The following is a 19,553-nucleotide window of genomic DNA, read 5'->3' as shown; positions in this document are numbered from 1 at the left end:
TAAGTAATTAACTTATCTTATTGGTAGACTGACTGCCAATTGAGTGAGGGACTTCAACTCTCCTCCCAACTGTAGGCCAATTGCATTGCCATTCTTTCTTGCAGTTAACCATGCCCAAGCTAGATTCAGAGCTTGTAGAGTGAAATTCTCAAGGGAATTTTACACCAGTCTAGTTAACAATTCCCATAGGAATCCATAACAAACAATGCCTCCACCTGGCACCCAAGCGTCCATAGTACACAATGTTTCCACCCAAACAACAATTTAGGGAATTTAGGGCACACAATGCTCCACCCTACAATCACTACAAGAATCTAGAGTCCATGATGTCTCCACTTGATTCACACTACAAGAATCCTAACCCACAATGCTTCCACTTGCAATATAACAATAATATAGAGTACACCATGCCTCCACCTAATAGGTTTTCACGGGAATCCATAGGTCACCCTCAAGGTCTCCACTCATGAAAATACCGAGAGAAGTCTCATACTACACATCGTCTCCACCTGCGAAGCAGGAATCCAAATTCCATTGTGACTCCACCTTCTTAACACCACAATTTCGTCTTTAAGCCACACTCCCTAGCGTGCTCCAAGCCAACACATTCACTAATCTTTTTTGGTCTTTTTCCTCTCTTGTAAATCCTTTGCATAACTAAGAGTGTTTGCTCTCCTCGTATGCTTTCTTGCGAAGTGCATTGTCTTGTTTGCATAAGATTTGCTTGTGTCTCATGTCGTCAAATGTATACCACACTGTAATGAATTTTTCATTTCCGACATTCTTTTGCATGTGGACCAAAACAACACGTCCCACGAGAGTAGGTTGGTTCACCCTTTTGCTCAGGTAGCCATACTCCATTTTAATGCCTATAGTAGCTTGTTTTTAAGTCAAAAGGGATATGGGTGGCCAATCAATGCAAACTTTTGAGTTTGGTTATTTCCCCAAGCAATTCCCAAGCAACTTCTCCTCTCAAGCTCTGAATCTATGTCATCTCCTCAATCTAGTCATTTTAATATTTTTCACAATTATTTACAATTGCACATGAAATATTTACATGAGGGGGCAACCAAAAAGGGTTGTTACAACAATGTAGTGTTACATGACTGCCTTTGACTTGCAACGTTTACATATCTATAAAAGTGACACCATCCACCCTTAATGTGATGGTTAAAAATTAATTTGTTAAAAGAATAACAAACTCCTATGATTTCAAGAAACCAATTAACTATTGGAGACAATGGAAAATTACAATCATGAGAGTAAGCTTGAAAGTAATTTGTTAGTGCTTCCAAAAAGTGGGCATTCAATCTATACAAACACCATGTTACCTTGATATGCTTTGTACCCAAAACATTTTCAATGTGATGACCTTTGCAATCATTAAGGGACAATGAATGTGATTGAATCCCATTGTCGATCTTTCCTATATGTGCATCCATATTCATAATGAAAGATAAAAAACTCATCATTAGTGCATCAATTTTCCAAATCTAGAGTCACTTCAAAATCCTTGCAATACCATGTATAGACTATCATTAAAGGAACACTTTTCATGGAAAAGAGGGAGGAGAGTCATAGAAACTATTTTAAGAATTTTAAAACAATGCATCTAATCATTATTTTTCACACATGTACCCACTCAATGTTTCCCATAAAAGAGGGGGTGGTTGGTAGATTAAGAGTTACATATATGACCTTTATTCATTTTATCCTTATTGTTGAATGACAATTCCTATTGGAGAATAAACAATAACCATAGCTCGAGATAGAGCCCTTGACCTCCTAGGTAAGCGTCTTTACTCGGCTCACATTTGCTCTATGTCACAACTAGATCTTTCTTTTATAACAACAACATGAGGAAAGAGACTTATTACAAACAGATATTAATCCTGTTAAACAAGATAAAACACCTTGTTTACCCATACACCAATGATTTTTGAGAGAGTTTCTTGCAATAAGTTAACCACTATGTTAGTGGAGGGTCACTATATTTGTGGACATCCCATTGGCATAGAGATAATAATATATTAAGACTTACTTATGACCATGAAGAAGTTTTTTTTGTTCTGTTTGCTAGGTAATGTGAGTCCTGATATCACTGACACACCAAACCTGTGGCTTCAGTAGTCGTGACCCAAGGGTATCTAAGTCATCAAAATCACCCAAGGACCACACTCGGCCTCAACCATACCAACTCTTAGCATGACTGGATTTTTGCTCACAGAGTTTTGAATCGATGACCTTTTCACCATAGAGTGCCTTAATAAAATACCCTATCGCCGTCTGCTTTGCGCTTGATAAGCAACCACAAAAAAACTCGAGAAAAATAATATAAATATATTTTTAGCAAAAAAATTTCTTTATAACTACCAATCTTATAAGAATTTGACCCAAATTTTAAACATGAACATGATTATACCATAATTCATATTACATGTATAATAATGGACAATGCTCCTAAAAGTTTTATCCAACTCTAATGAACCCAAATTACTGAAAATAAATAAATTAAATTCCCGATTCACCCAAATTACTTTCCAAAAAAAAAAAAAAAAATTTCCATTCAACCAAGTTACTAAAAAAATATTAATTAAAATTCTAAATTTTATTAAAATTTTAATTCCATCTATGACCAAATCTCACTCAAGCGAACAAATTTATATAACAAAAGCTTAACCTTTAGTTACAAAATAGTTCTCACAACTTCCAAACATGATCAATCAACTCAAGTAATGCAATTTGATAATATAAATATCTTATCGCCCCTCTAGCAATTTCGCTAATTAGGACTCACTCACAACGGTGAACTAGGTGGGATATGAACTAGCTATACCCTATCGCCTCGTTGACCGTAATTTTGTATTTACACCTGTAGATGCTCTAAATTCTAAGCTTCGTTTGCCCAAACCCTAATGAAGGCCCTAGACAAACCCTAAATCTGTCTATAAATTCTGTAGGCAGTCCATCAGACCGGAGCGGAACGATTGAAATCCGCACCAAAGTCGGAGGAAAAAATAGGGGCAGTGTCCGGGAATTGAATTGCAGGTAAAGTCTGTTACCATGCTTTCCTCGTAGAACCCTAAATCTGTTGTATGAGGTTTCCCATCCGATAATTTAAAATGATCGGTTGATTTTTTGCCCTAAATCTGTTCTTTGAGGTTCCACTTGGCAGTAATTTAAAATGATCTGTTGCTTTTCTGCTTTTTGTTTGGTTGAATGCTCGCTTTTTGTTTGATCATATCCCGAGAAGGATGAAGCTCTTGCACTGAGGAGAGAATTATATGGACTAGAGTTTCTGATCCAAAAGAGTTGAAGAACAACCCTTGGCTGTCTGAGCATTAGCTTTAGCTGCTTCTCGTATTATGCGCCCTTTTACCAATATCGCGGACTTTAACATTTCCATTAATGCAATGGCTTGGGTGCTACAATGATCTGTTACTTTTTTGTCCTAAATCTGAGGTTTGAGGTTTGAGGTTTCCCATAGGCAGTAATTTAAAATGATCCGTTGCTTTTCCGCATTTGTTTTTGGTTGAATGCTCGGATTTTGTTTTATCATTTCCTGAGAAGGATGAAGCTATTGTAGTGAGGATAAAATTATATGGACTAGAGTTTCTGATCCAAAAGAGTTGAAGAACAACCCTTGGCTGTCTGAGCATTAGCTTTAGCTGCTTCTCGTATTATGCGCCCTCTTACCAATATCACGGACTTTAACATGTCCATTGATGCAATGGTTTGGGTGCTACAGCAGACTCTTGTGGCCATTCTGACCAACGGCTTTCTCCTGTGCTCTTGGCCGGGAAACACCACATACATTACTTGCATTTTTTTTTGTTCTTCCATTTCCTGCTTTCTCTGTACCCCTTCTTTTATATTCTTCTTGTTTCCTTTTACCTCTTCAAGTGTTTTCCTTTCTGATTGATTGAAAATAAGAGTGACAATGCATTTACATGTATACCCAATGAATTGAAAACAGTGATGTAGAAAACATGTATACCCAATGGATTGAAAACATTGATGTAGAAAACATGATTAGACAGAGTACATACTAAAATATGAAGTTATTGTTAATCGTTGGAAAAGTGAAATTTTCCCGAACTTTCCATGTGCGAATTATGGTTGCCAAATTTTACTGATTTCCCAAGTTGATGGCCCCTGGTGATTTTTTGGCCAATGCCTGAGTTTTGCAACACTAGTATAGTTGATATGACACACCTTCATCTCGCTCCATCTTGATGTATGGGCGATGTGGCTCTACCTTCTATCTCTCTCCAGCCGCATGAAATCGTCTGCTTTGTGTAGCGATATACTATCCTTCAACTCCCCCAGCCGGTGGTCAACTCCCCCAGCCGGTGGTCAAGGGATTTGAACCTGGGTGAGGAGTTATTGGGGATTTAAACCTAGATAGAGATATAATAAACCCTAACTTTAGAGATATAATAAACCCTAACTTTACCAGGAAGCAAAGACTCAATAACTTGAATGACTCAATGGTCATACGTTTGAATGACTTACTTAACGCAGTTGAATCCCAAAAATGATATCTAACTCAATAACTTGATTTGTTTGAACTTTGGTGAGGAGCCATTGAATGACTTACTTAACGCAGTTGAATCCCAAAAATGATATCTAACTCAATAACTTGATTTGTTTGAACTTTGGTGAGGAGCCATTGGGGATTTAAGCCTTCTTGATGCGATATAATGCACCCTAACTTTACCATCAGTTCAAGACTCAACCTGGGTGAGGATATAATACACCCTAACTTTACCATCAGTTCAAGACTCAACCTGGGTGAGGAGTTATTGGGGAGTTCAAGACTCAACCTGGGCGAGGAGTTATTGGGGAGTTCAAGACTCAACCTGGGTGAGGGGTTATTGGGGATTTGAACCTTGATGGTGATATAATAAACCCTAACTTTACCATCAGGCCAAGACTCAATAACTTGATGGGTTTTAGCTCTGTGGTGAGGAGGAGCAATGGGGGATTTAAACCTTGATGGGGATATGGTACAGCCTAACTTTACCATCAATTCAAGATCCAATATCTTTGATGTCCGATCTTTAATCTTTTGAGGCTTGTAGAATAGTTTTAGATTTCAATTAAAAACAGTGTTATGACAACATGAAATTGACTACTTGCATTTAGAAGTATACAATTTACCGTTTCCACCCAGTAAAAGTCTATTTAGTCTAGTTGGTTTTGGGCTATATTTAAAAGTAATTTCTGAAATAATTTGTGGCTGGTATTTCAAGTTATTAGATCTTTTGCAGCACAAAACTTTGGTACTGCTTCTTAATACTTATTTGTTCTGTTTTTGTTAGCTTTGGGAAGGTTTGATATTTTCTCCTTTCGATAACGTGAGGAGGCCTTTACAATTGGCCACTTGATTTCTGCCCACGATGGAAGACATGATGATTCCCCAGAATGACTTTGATCGACTTCTCTTCTTTGAGGCTGCTAGGAAGACATCAGAGCATCAATATGCGGCAGACCCTCAGGATACTGATAATCTCACAAGATGGGGAGGTGCACTGCTGGAGCTGTCACAGTTTCAGCAAGGTCTGGATTGTGTGAAGATGGTGAAAGATGCAGTGTCAAAGTTGGAAGAGGCATTGAAAATCAATCCTACGAAACATGACACTCTATGGTGCTTGGGAAATGCCCACACATCCCATGCATTCCTTACCCCTGAACATGAGGTTGCAAAGATCTACTTCAAGAAGGCTTCTCAGTGTTTTCAGCAAGCGGTAGATCAAGAGCCTGCCAATGAATTGTACCGGAAGTCCTTGGAATTGAATGAAAAGGCTCCTGAATTGCACTTGGAAGTTCATAAGCAAATGTTCAATCCTCAATCTGGTGGCTCATCGGCTGGATCTAATTTGAAGGGTTCGAAGAAGAAGAAGAACAGTGATTTGAAGTATGACATACTTGGTTGGATCGTGCTTGCTGTTGGCATAGTTGCATGGGTGGGAATGGCAAAGTCGCATGTGCCTCCACCTCCGCCACCTCATCCATTCTGAAATATTAATTTCTGCATAGATTTTGTTAGGGTCTAGTAATCATTTTCATGAATTTAAATCTGTTTCAGTCTCTTATTATTATGCTGCTTATGCTAGCATCAGAACCTGTGTATAATTCATTCATGTATATATTGAATTACACAAATTATACGGATGCCATATTTTGTGTTTTTCCACTAGCCATCTACCTGGTCAGATTGAGAATCAGGTGGCATTGTCAATTGCTTCTACATTGGAGAAAAGTACCTTTCTTGTTGACTCAGTTTAATGCGAAGTGTTTCTGTTATCCTGTAGATTTGATTTAGTTTCAGTTATTTATCTATATTTGGTCAGCCATGTCTACTAGGATGTGGATAAATGTAATTTATATGATCCCAAGGATCAGGGAGTTTATGTGTTGGGGGTATGGCTGTGTTTGTCAGGGTGGTATCCCACCCCTGTAATGGCAGAGTACTACTAATGTAACGGAATTGTTGGCATCAGTGTGTCATGCAGTTTTATAACTTGGTTCTATATGCTTGACTCTACATCTACCCTCCAGTTGGACAACGTAGTGCCCACCAGTCTACCATATGGTTGCTGCCTTTTTTTCTTTGAATGCCTATTCTCTTGGTGTGGTTTTGGTCACTATGTCTGCCCCTTTCTGTTTTATGGCCCATTTTCGCACAATTATCTTTTTCAATGACTAATCTTCTTGAAGAACGCCTTCTAATTTTTATTTCACAATATGTATATCTACGTGGGGAATTATTTGTGTTCTATTGTAAGATAAGAAGGAACCCCAGAGCTCATTGGAAGTTTTGTTGTCAGTTGGGGTTGTATTGAAGGGGTGTTAAAATGTTGAAGCGGCTGTGTTCCTTGGGATCAAGTAGGGTGAACCTCCTCTTGAATAACATAGTTGATTGATGGTCACCTTTTGGTGTTCAATAGTTGATTGATGGTCACCGTTTTGATGCTTCTTCACCGGGTCTATAATTCACTAAGTATACGAAGTTGGGGTTAGTAAATAGAATATAAATACGGTGATAAATTGAAAACAATGTGCACTCATTTTAATCCCAGGTTTGTTTTGTCACTGATAAATTAGGATATCATGATGTCTTTACAAGTTGATTTGTATGAACGAAAGAATACCAAGGGGGTACCATTGTTTGCTGGGCTATGACGCCCAGTGTAGCAGTATATCTGTCATCAGTGTGTTGGCACACCCACCGTGTGGAGGTACGACTTACCATTGTTTGCTGGGCTATAACGACCCCCCAGTGTAGCAGTATATCTGTCATCTGTGTGGCTTCTTTGTGTAGTGGCACACCCACCCTCCGGAGGTACAACTTACATCATCCTCCCATTTAGTGTAGCAGTATATCTGTCATCTGTGTGGCTTCTTTGTGTAGTGGCACACCCACCCTCCGGAGGTACAACTTACATCATCCTCCCATTTACCATTGTTTTGGTTATTTTTCAGTCAATATTGAAGGTCATTGTTTTGGTGTTCTTTTATACCAAGGATGCCAACGCAGTTGTCTTTTCTTTACCTGGTTATGTTCCAGTTAATATTGAAGGTTATTGTTTTGTTGTTCTTTTATACTAAGGATGCGAACAGAGTTATCTTTAGTTAAAGATTGATGGTAAAGATTGATGGTAATTGTTTTGATGCTCATTATTTGATCAAAATTCCCTTATTTAGAAGGGAAAATTTCTTTATATTTAGAAGGGAAAATGACCTTATACAATTTTACATTTTGTATTTTGTATTGGGAAGGGTTCTTTATATTTAGAAGGGAAAATGACCTTATACAATTTTACATTTTGTATTTTGTATTGGGAAGGGTCACTAGTAGTCAAGTAGTCAAGATTGATGGTCATTTAAGCAAAGTCGGTAGACCAAGATTGATGGTCATTTAAGCCCAGTCTTTCGGTAGTAGACCAAGTAGACTAAGTGTGGTTCATCATTAGGATCAGATGAAGAGGCGGGCTATGGGAAAGGTTTAAATAGCGAGTCTATGGCAAAGGTTTAAATAGTGAGTCTATGGCAAAGGTTTAAATAGTGAGTCATAATATATGGCATTTTTTATTTTGGGAATAGTGAGTCATAATATATGGCATTTTTTATTTTGGTATGTGGATATTTTGGTGGCTTAAACATTAAAATAATGTTTTGAATCTAAAATATCTTATTTAAAAAATTAACTAAATTTATAAAAAATTAAAAATTAAAAAAAAACAAAGTTAAAAATTATAATAAAAAGGTAGTTACTACCTTCTTTTCAAGTTGAATCTAAAATATTTTATTTAAAAAATTAACTAAATTTATAAAAAATTAAAAATTAAAAAAAACAAATTTAAAAAATTATAATAAAAATGCAGTTACTACTTTTTGAAGTTGATTTGATTTTGATAATCTAATTGTATTTGTTTATTTATTTTTATGCATTTATAAAATCTTTTGAATTGTAATTCTTGTGAAAACCCCAAATCCCTTCTCTTCAATACCTAAGTTTAACTTGTCACCATAATTGTATTTGTTTATTTATTTTTATGCATTTATAAAATCTTTTGAATTGTAATTCTTGGGAAAACCCCAAATCCCTTCTCTTCAATACCTAAGGTAAACTTGTCACCATACTTTTGGCATGTTGATCTTAGGGGGACATTCACCATCTTAGGTTTACAATAATCCAATTATCTAGCTTAGGGGGACATTCACCATCTTAGGTCTACAATAATCCAGTTATCTAGCTTGAAGATTTGACGTCAATACAAGCACTTTGATCTAATTCATTAGGGTACATTTGTATTTTCTAAGCAACCCTTTATAGTGAATGTGTAGAGGAATCTATATGTTGAGATACAACCATCTCTTACAAAGTGATGCCCCACTTCTATATGAGCACTATAATGTAAGTGTAGCAATACAACGTGTCATAATAACATGGGGTACAATGTGCAATGTCACACCTCTACAAGGGGTACAATGTGCAATGTCCATTGGTTTACAATGGCTATTGCCATTTGAATGTACAATGTGCAATGTCCACTTTTGTATTGTGAATACTACCATTTTCTGAATGCTTGTTATTTTTATGTGGTGTTTTTGGCTACTCTTTACTCTTGTGAACAATATCGATATCTTAAAGATTATTTATGTTCAATTTTAAGATAAGATGAAAATCCCAAAGCTAACTGGAAGTTTTGTTATAATGTCAATAGGGTAGGCTTGTATTGACTAGCTTTGGAAGTTTTGTTATAATGCTAATAGGGTAGGCTTGTATTAATAGGATGTGACACTGTATGTTGTTGCTGTAGTAAGTCTCATGACCTTTATCCAAGGTTATGTAATGTAGACATCATAGCATGGCCCCCATATGTGAGATGACACACTTACCCTCTAGTTGTACAATGTGCAAAGCAACCAACTTGTACTATATAGCTACTACATTTTTTCTTTGAATGCTTATTATTCTTGTGGTGTTTTTGGTTGCTCTTTTCTAGCTTTCCCCTTTCAATACCGAGTGCTTTCTAATTTTTATTGTGTACATTATTTATATGTAACTTTGAATTTAGTTATTTTTCAATTGTAAGATAAGATGAAGATCCCATAGCTAAAGGGAAATTTTATTATAAATGTCAATAGGGTAGTCTTATATTGATAGGATGCGAAAGTGTGAGTAGTTGTATGCTTTATTAAGTTCTTGCTTTTTGAGTAATTTAGTCTTGGTTCAATTATGGTTGATGGTAATTCTTTTTTGTCATCGAATTAAGAAGAGATTGAAACTACGAAAGTAGCATGCAATGAGAGCATGGATGATTTTTTAATATATATTTTATGTTTTTGGTGCATTTATGTAACCTTGAGGTGTGTACTTTATTTAAAATGGGAAATTATAGTTTAGAAGTGTAGCATGTGTTTTCAAAAAAAATAATCCATGCCTTCAAAATGCAAAGGTAATTAAAAATGATATTTATCCCTTTAAATTCCATTTTTTCTCATCACTAAAACCTAAATATTGAATTATGATGTCATGATGTGATGACAATTTAACTTGCAATCAGATTTTTTGAGCAAATATTTATATTGCTTTATTATGTAAAAACTATCATTTTTTTTTTACAAATTTTGATTTTTAAATTTTGATAATTAAATTTAAGAAACACTCGAAAATGGTTACCTTTACCAATTATTGGATATTGATTCCTTTTGTTATTGGGACTCATTTAGTGTCCAAAGTGTAGTATAAACATTGAGATATGAGGTCAGGACACAAAAAAGTCATTTTAAATGCTTTTAGTTAGTTATCTCAAGCATTCTTTACATTGGGAAATTTGGACTTATTATATACTATTTTAAATAAAATGCAAAACTTGCTTGCTTTTTTTTCTTTTCAATTGGAGCTCAAAATACTCTTGTTAGAGTTTTAATTGACAATAAAGTAGATTATAAACAAAAAATTATTCAATATCTCATTTGCTTTTAGAATGTGGTGATCATCAAAATACTAAAAGATAATAGGCAAGAGAGGGTTTCTTGATGTAACTACTTAAACAACAATTAAGATCAAATTAATAAAAGAAATCAAAACATAAAATAAGATAATCAAATTAATAAAATAATTAGGGTAAAGATTTTAGTCATTGACTTAATAATTAGTGAAAAATGAAAGAAGAAAATCAAATTCAAGTATTGACAACTTACATCCAAGTTACATCCTCTAAAGGTTTAAAGATAATATTTTGAAATGATAATGAAATTAACTTGTAAGAAATTGAAAACAACAAAACTTTTAATATCTAACCAAAGATATTTTTCCTAACATTTTGGACTTGAATAAATATTGTCAAAATTAAGACCAATGTTTATGATCTCCATGTTGGATTAACTTGAAAATTGTTGGAACAAAAGGCGTTGTAGGTTCACACTTGGATTTTTGGACATAGAAGTCAATTAGGAGGTCTGATTGAGGGGTTCACTAAGGTGTTGACTAAGAAGATCTAAATGGTCAAATAAGCATTCAATTGGTTTGGAAGTTAGAATGAAATAGTCAATTGGTATGTGAAATATGAAGTTCATTATGTGCATTAGCCAATTTATGTGGACCTCATATTCCTCAGTTAACCCCCTAGCCAATTTATGTGGACCTCATATTCCTCAGTTAAAGGGGGTTACATCTTGATGTTATATAAGATGGCACTACCAGTGAATCTAAAGTTATGTGAACAAGTGACAATGACAATATGTTGTGTATGTAAATCTTTTGGTTTCTTGCACTTCTTTGTATGTTGGCTTATGCTTGGCTGTGTTTAAGTGGAATGATGGTGTATGGAGACACCATTATTCTTTTGAAATATTAGCTCTATGATTTACCTAATTCTTTAATTCTTCCACATAGTAGCAGAGCTAGTGGTTTGAGATCTAGCATTTTGTTTACTAGTCTTAATAATGCTACTTATTTGATGAGAACCCTCTAGAGTTATGGTAGTTGATTTTGCTTTAAATTGAAAAGTGGTGCCACAAATAGAATCACCCCTTTTATTGGGGGTTTTGGGGATTAAATTTACAAGTTCGAATTTGTGGTTCTAAATGGCCACAATTATGGAGTTTGGCCCCGAGATATGGACACCTTATTTAAGAAGAAAGTGTGTTGGTAGTCTACAAAATTGTGGTTCTATATTTGAAGGATGATTGACAACATTTTGTCATTGATGGAAGGAAGGATGAAGATGTAGGAGTCATACAAGTGGGATCAAGTCTTTAAATGCATCTTGGAAGAAGTCGAAGACTTTGTTTGATAAAATTGATGAAAGTTGGGCTATGAATATTGAGAAAAAATTGAAGGATTTTGGAATTGTGTGAATATGGAGAGGGATTTTCTAAAAAAGGTGGTTAGATCATGGAATTGATCTTGATGTATGTTGATCCAGGTGATCAAAAATAAAAGTGCTCAAATTCTCCCAAAACCAGTGCCAAATTGTAGATCTCGTTGTTTTGATTCCAGCATTGTTTAAATCGCTTCAATCCGACATGGTTACAAGATTGATTAGGCTGCTGATTGGGCATGCTGTATAGTGACGTGACGCTGATGTCAGCTGGTTGATTGGGCACGCTGTAAAATGATGTGGAGTTGATGTTAGCAGGTAGAGTGCGTAGGTACGGTGGTCAGGCAAGCCAATCCGTTGCTGACATGTGGCATGTCATACAGGTTGGATTAACAGAGTGTGGTTGGTTGGTGAATTTTGGTTTGTCCAATCAAAAGGCTCCACATGGCCCAATGGGAGGGTGCCAAGTGGCCCTCAGGTTTTGTGTAAAATTTTGGTTTGGGGCTAACTAACCCAACGCGAGGTTCGACCCATGACCTCCAACACAACAACCACATGTCTTATCATTGGACTGCATATGTTACTTGTTATATATATATGGCAGAATTATATTTAAAATGGAGTGGGTTTGGCATTGGCGGGAGGGAAGCACATGGCCCCAACCTTGGTCATATCACATGCAACGTGCCCACGGTGTAAGGCGAAGGGGGTAGGTAGTTAGCCTGAGCCCCAATTCCGTTCATCCCACACCACTGATGGTGGGGCTTGCAGTGGAGGGGCGGATGCGTGACACCCAACGCGTGACCTTATGGCCCATAACATGAGTAGGAACGACAGAACCGGTGGGTGCATGGCCTCTGGGCCACACCCTTGGCCATATGAATTGCCACATGACCGAAACCGAAGGTGGAAGTTTCGTTGCAGGTGCCCAACTAATTGTTCGACAAATTGCATCAATTAGGGCAAAATCAACACCAAAAACACGCCGATTTGTCACCTAATAGACTCGCCAAAGGATGAAAATGTTGCTAGTTTTACCAGTTTGGTGAATTTGCAGGACAAATAACAGAGAAATGGAGGCGTAACTTGTCCATTTTTGAGCCTTTTTGAGCCTTAGAAGAGTCTACACAAGGGTTTTTAGGTGTTCTAGACACAATGACAACATTATTTTTGTGATTTGAACATTGTATGTTGATGTCATTTACATTTTGAGCATATAATATAAAGGGCCAACATTGGAAGCTAGACCCAGAGATGTGGTTCAGGAGGGGTGAACTCCGTCATTAAATTGTTGTTTTGTGATGCTGCATGATGCCTATTTTTCTTTAGTTATATATGCAAAATTTAACTAAAATCAATAAGTTTATGTGCTTTTGCAAATTGATCAATTGACCACAAGACATAAACTAGCTTGCAATTTTTTTCAAGAAACCTTCAATTTTTAATTTCAGATCACTTTGACATGAGAGCATGGTTATTTTGAAGGTTTGACTATTTTTGTAAGTGTTTTTGAATGTTAACAAGGTCTAAGTTGAGAACTGAGGAGAATGATTGTTTGAAGAACCAAACCCTCAAATTGGTTCAAGGAGGTCACAAACTCCAAAAACTCCACCAATCATGGCACATGAAGAAGGACAAGCGATCTAGGTGGCTCCAGAAATAGAAGTGACTTTGAAAAAAACTTAAAAATAAAAGTCATCAGATGGAAGTGAAACCAGGACCAGATCATAGTGCTCGTCATCTTGATTTGAATGGTGTGAACAACACTCAAATCCGAGTTCGTATGCTCAAGATATAGTCAGTCAAAGTTTTGGTCAAACTAGGTCAAGTGGCAGTGACTAATGAGATTAAAATTTGGCAAAGGGACGACCAACGAAAAACAACGGTTGGAAAATGATAATTTGTCACCTCTTTAATTTGCCTAATAACCCTTAAAATTCGCCAACGAGATTTTAACTGTTATATTATAGAAAATAAAAAAAATATACATTTTGGGGTGGCGGGCCGCCACCCCCAATGACATTGCATATATATATATATATATATACACGGGTCAGGGCACCAGAGACTCGAGCCCACCCATACACTCGACAACGACACGTGGAGGGAGCCAATGGAGTTCGAACCTGCACGACCCATATGGGCTGACCCACCAATGGGCGGCTCCAAACTTAACATTGCCAACCAATTTCAAACCGCCGACACTATTTAAAAATGTGTGTTGCGTATTTTAAAACCGTTCCGAACTATGTATGGGGTGTGACGAGTTTTAAACCCGGTCTGCCCCCAACCTATACGCCTCCACCACCAACGAGCCAATGACTCAACGTTGGTACCTTTGCCCACTTGTTAATATATAAACTGATAATTCCATGCAACCGAAGGGAGGCGTGGCAGAATTGGGTCAACAACGGGTCATTTTGCAGGGGGAACCACGAGCGCCTAGGTTGGTATCGCGCCCAGGCGGGCACGGAAACTGAGAAATATTTGGAAGAAATCTTAGGAGAATATTCTTGCAGGGAATCTAAAGATTCTTTGGAGCTCCATAAGTCACTTGCTCAAAATATGGTCAAGTTTATGGTCGCTTGACACGATTTCACATCACGAATCCAATGGTGATGTTCATTTCTACATTTGAGCTTTGAATTTTTTTGTCCATGATAGAAATTGGAGTTATAAGGATCATTTATGTAAAGTTACTTGTACTTCGTTTTTGCTGCCATTAATGAAAGAGACCTTCCCACTTTGAACAGGGCCAGGGGATGTAGCCCACACTGGGGGAACTCCATAATCAAATTATTTTGTAATTGATCTCATAGTTTCTTTATGATTTTCGCTTCTTTTCCATTGGTTTAAGTTACTTGGTTAACATGCTCTTTATTATGCAATTTTATATACATATTTGAAGTTAAAAGATCTGGATCAAGTTTGGTATCAAAGCAGGTCTTCTTGATGCAAGTTGTGTGAGTGAATGCTAGCCAGGAACAAGCTTCAAAGAGGAGAAGGAAAACTCAAATCATTTGATCCCTAATTGGTGTGTGCACCAGGGAGACGAAACATGGCAAATGAGGAAGCTTGAATAGAAGAGGAGTGAAATTATCTCAAATTTTCTTCACCATGGCAGAGAAAGTTGACAAGTTGTTTGCAGAATATGAGAAGACAATAAATCCTGAGAAGAAAGAACCAGATGACCATGCATCGGTAAATCATGAAGGTGAAAGAGGAGAGCCTCCTGAATCACCTTCTCTATCCTCTAGTGACAATTCTTCTTCTTCTTCTTCTCATCACTCAAAACATGCATCATAGGAATACATCTAAGAAGCCATTTTTTAAGTTTGATGTAAAGTTTGATTTACCCACATATAATGGAAAATGTAATGCAGAGAAACTAAACAATTGGATTAGACATATCAAGATTTATTGCTCAATTCAGCAGATCGAGAAAGATGAGCCCAAAATCCAATTAGCATCTCTTCGGTTGAGTGGCACCATTCTTGTCTGGTGGGAGAGCAAGTTGCAGAAAGGAAACAAAAACTTGGGTAATCTTGTTTATGAATTAAAATATTAGTTTTATCCTTTGGGTTATCGACAAAAGACTTTAATGGAATGACAATATTTAAGACAAGGAAAGGGTAAAAATGTACAAAGTTTCACAAAAGAGTTTAGAAAACAAGCTTTAAACTTGGGCATTTCGATTGATTCCCCAGAAACCGTAATAAAATATATTGGTGCTTTACGTAGTTACATTACGCATTCTTTGTTGTTATTTGAGCCTACTACTATTGATGTGACTAGTGTGAAGGCCATTCACCTTGAATGTAGGGGAAAGAATGATAAAGAAGAGCAACCAAAGAAATATTCTTTCAAACCTCATAATGGCAAGTTCAAAGGAAAAGGCAAGGGAAAGAACAAGAAGGAAGCTACAACCAAGAAGGAGGAAGGAGCAAAGCCATCTTGCACACATTGCAAGAAGGAAGGCCATGATGATGAACACTGTTGGAAATTGCATTTGGAGTTGAAACCAAAGATATTTGGTGGGAAGAACAAGCAAAAAGCGATGGCAACTGTACAACAGGACCTTGGATTTGATTCCAGTGACGAGACACTGATCATAGCAGTGGGCATCCAAGGTATTCTTTCTCTTCATGCTAATGAAAATTTTGAATTGCATACAAGTACAAGTTCTTCAAATGAGTCTCTTGTTAATGTATGAAAGATGATTGATTTGTTCTACATTAGAGTCATAATGAAACATACTAAAGTGGAAACCTTGTTTGATCTAGGCTCACAAGCAAATTTTATTTCAGAATCCTTCGTTAAAAAGTCGGGATTAGAGACCAAGCCTCATCCGAAACCATACTCTCTTGGTCGGGTGTGTGATAAAGCCAAATTACATGTGACCAGACAGTGTAGAGTTAGATTTGTGATTGCATCCAAACTAGTAGATGAGGTTGATCTCAATGTTGTACCCTTGGATATCTATAATGATATTGTATTGGGGAGTCCATATTTGTATGACAAGAAAACAATTTTCTTTTGCCATGAAAACAAGTATCATCTCAGGAAATATGAGGTGGAATACATTGTTAGAGATCATCATGCAAAAACTAGTTCTAGTCTTGTAAGTGCAGGCCAAATGAAGAGATTGCTCAATTCCAACAAAGGGTGCATGCTCATGGTTGTGAGAGAAAAAGACGCAGAGACATTTGAAGTTTTCCAAGGTTGTGATCCCACTCATAAAAGGGAACTATATGAAATCGTTTCTAACTATAATGGGCTTTTTTAGGAACCAAGTGGGCTTCCTCCTAATCATGAAATCCAACATGAGATTCACTTGCAGCAGGATGCTCATTTACCCAACATTGGTATGTACGGGTTGTCAGCCATTGAGATGGAGGAGATAAAGAAGTAGGTGCAAGAATTGCTGAACCAAGAGGTCATAAGGCCATGTTCTTTTCCATGTGGCTCACGCACCGTGTTGGTGCTGAAAAAGATGACACATAAAAGATGTGTGTGGACTATAAAACACTCAACATGATAATGATGAAGAATCAATACCCTCTCCCTCACATTGATGATTTATTAGATCAATTGAAAAATGCTGTCTATTTCACAAAATTGGACTTGTGCAATGGCTATCATCAGGTTAGGATTGTAGAACAAGATGTATGGAAGACTGCATTCAAGACAAAATAGGGGTTGTTTGAATGGCTAGTGATGGAATTCAGAGTATGCAATGCTCCGACCACATTCATGAGGGTGATGAATGATATTGTCAGACCTTTTCTTGATCATAATTTTGTATTTGTGTATCTTGATGACATTCTTGTTTTTAGTAGGACATGGGAAGATCGTGTGAGTCATGTTAAAAATGTGCTTGATGTTTGAAAAAAGAAAAATTGTATGTCAAAATGTCTAAGTGTGAATTTGGTAAGACCTCTTTGGTTTACTTGGGTCACGTTGTTGGAGGTGGACAATTAAAAATAGATCTTTCTAAAATTGATGTGATTGTAAAGTGGCTTAAACCCACCAATGTTATAGAGGTTCGTAGCTTTTCGGGTGCAGTACAATACTGGGGAAGGTTCATTGCCAACTTCTCCGTCATTGCATACCCCTTACAATGCCATGGGAGGAGTATTGATGCAGCAGAGGAAACCTGTATGTTACCATTCAAAGACATTCTCCCAATGCCATGGGAGGAGTATTGATGCAGCAAAGGAAACCTGTATGTTACCATTCAAAGACATTCTCCCAAGCTGTTGTGAACTATCCCACATATGACAAAGAGTTGTATGCCTTGGTTAAAAGTGTGAAGAAGTGGAAGCACTATTTGATTGGCAAGGAGACCATCATTCACACTAATCATCAGCCCTTGCAATACCTCCAGTTGCAGACCAAGCTTCAACAAGCATGCCATTTTAGATGGATGGGATTCCTCCCGTATTTTCATTTGGTAATAAAACACAAGAAGGATTCCAACAACAAAGTGGCATATATGCTTTCTCACCCTCTTATTTTTGCATCTATAGTTTTGCAAAATGCTTATTTATCTTTTGAAAGTTATGCTGAATAATATGTTGATGATGATGATTTAAGGAGATTTATGCAACGCTGACTCATGGATCATAGGTGGACAATTTCCATTTGCCGGGAAAGTTGTTGTACCACCTTGGCAAACTTTGTATACCCACCAATGAGAGAATACATGTAATCAAAGAGGCACACACCTCTTTCGTGTCAGGTCATTTTGGTGTAGGGAAAACTTTGTGTCATTTGTAGAGGTTGTGTTATTGGTCTCACAAGAAAAATATCGTGACTCGATATGTAAAGGGTTGTGTGTTGTGTTCAGTTAACAATCCCACTAATAGAAAATTGCAGCTCTAAACACCACTCCCTATTCTGAGTCATCCATGGGAAAGTGTGTTAATGGATTTTGTAGGCGATTTTCCTTTGTCTAGGAGAGGTCATGACTATTTGTATGTCGTTGTGGATCGATTTAACAAAATGTGTCTTAATGCCTTGTAAAAAGCAGGTCATTGTAGAGCAGACTGCTCATCTCTTCTTCCAATTTGTACTTTGGGCTGCCCACATTCATTTTGTCTGATCGAGACTCTCGTTTTCTTGGAGAGTTTTGGATGAGTTTGTGGAGAATTATGGACACCAAGTTGAAGAGGAGCATGACATTTCATCCGTAGACCAATGAACAAACAGAGGTTGTCAACTGCCTAGTGATACACTTACTCCGAGGGTATTTTGGATCTAGGTGGATATTGGTGCCCACCCTCCTATTCCACTTGGACCCCCACCACAGCTTCTTTCTGTTTTTTAGTTTTCTTAATTGTAGCACAATTTACTATTTTTGGTAGTTTTTCGAGTCTTGAACTTCTAGAGCCGTTTTGAGGCCATAAACAATGTTTTTTTGGAAAATAGGAAAACATGAGTTTTTGTCTCATGTTTATAGTCAAAATTTGTAGTCCTCAGATAGACCTTTCTAACGAGGTATTGTGCGCGTTAAACCGAGATCATATGCCAAAGTTATGACCCTAAGAAGTTGATGTACTAATTTACCCAAATGGGGTCCACGGTTTTGGCGCTTCATCTCTTAGGGTTATGTTTTTGGATGTTTAGGGTTTTCCATTGTTTCTTAATAATAAATAGGCATTCAAGCCCATTTTAACATAGTTTAGAGGCATGTAGCCGCCACATCTCTTCTCAGAGATAAGCTACCATCGCACGAGCTACTTTATTTCCTATTCTGTATGTAAGCATATTTAAGTTCTTTGATATTAATGAAATGAAGTTTTATTTCTGCTACATCTTTGTGTATATGTGTATTTCTGTGTTTTGTTACGTTCTTGCATAAGTCCAAATCAATTTTGGCAAGCATTCCAAGTTGTGGGACGAGCAACTTCCCTATGTACAACATGCATACAACTGGGCAGTGCATTCATCCACTCATAGTGCACCGTTCCATACATGCTTTGGATATTCACCAAAGGATCCCTTAGACATGGTATTTGGGAGAGATGAATATTCCAGTGGGCAAGATGACAGGGACAAAGCAGAAAAGTTCATTCAACGAGTTCAGATGATTCACCAGGTAGTGCAAGAGTAGTTGGAGAAAAGTTAAGCTCAATACAAAGTTCGACATGACAAGCACCGAGTCGGTCTCAATTCCAGGTTGGAGACAAATTGTGGCTCCACATTAGCAAGGAC

General features: G+C 37.0%; 3 non-coding genes and 1 pseudogene across 4 annotated transcripts; all 4 read left to right on the top strand.

Moving 5' to 3' along the window:
- The first annotated feature begins 2,810 nt into the window (after positions 1-2,810).
- LOC149205942 (mitochondrial import receptor subunit TOM20 pseudogene) lies at positions 2,811-6,291 on the top strand (annotated as a pseudogene). Its single transcript, XR_016252514.1, has 2 exons — positions 2,811-3,048; positions 5,325-6,291. The product of XR_016252514.1 is annotated as a mitochondrial import receptor subunit TOM20 pseudogene (transcript).
- LOC149205945 (small nucleolar RNA Z157/R69/R10) lies at positions 3,260-3,346 on the top strand. Its single transcript, XR_016253171.1, has one exon. It is a non-coding gene; the product is annotated as a small nucleolar RNA Z157/R69/R10 (small nucleolar RNA).
- LOC149205944 (small nucleolar RNA Z157/R69/R10) lies at positions 3,577-3,663 on the top strand. The gene has a single exon (XR_016253168.1). It is a non-coding gene; the product is annotated as a small nucleolar RNA Z157/R69/R10 (small nucleolar RNA).
- On the top strand, positions 3,695-3,818 carry LOC149205943 (small nucleolar RNA snoR80). Its single transcript, XR_016253161.1, has one exon. It is a non-coding gene; the product is annotated as a small nucleolar RNA snoR80 (small nucleolar RNA).
- Positions 6,292-19,553: the final 13,262 nt, after the last annotated feature.

Source organism: Pinus tabuliformis, chromosome 1_2, assembly GCF_031772625.1.
Source record: "Pinus tabuliformis cultivar Carrire ecotype Pingquan chromosome 1_2, CPIR1, whole genome shotgun sequence".
NCBI classification, from domain to species: Eukaryota; Viridiplantae; Streptophyta; class Pinopsida; order Pinales; family Pinaceae; genus Pinus; species Pinus tabuliformis.
The sequence above is the reverse complement of the archived record's forward strand: the minus strand, read 5'-3'. Positions and strand labels throughout refer to the sequence as shown.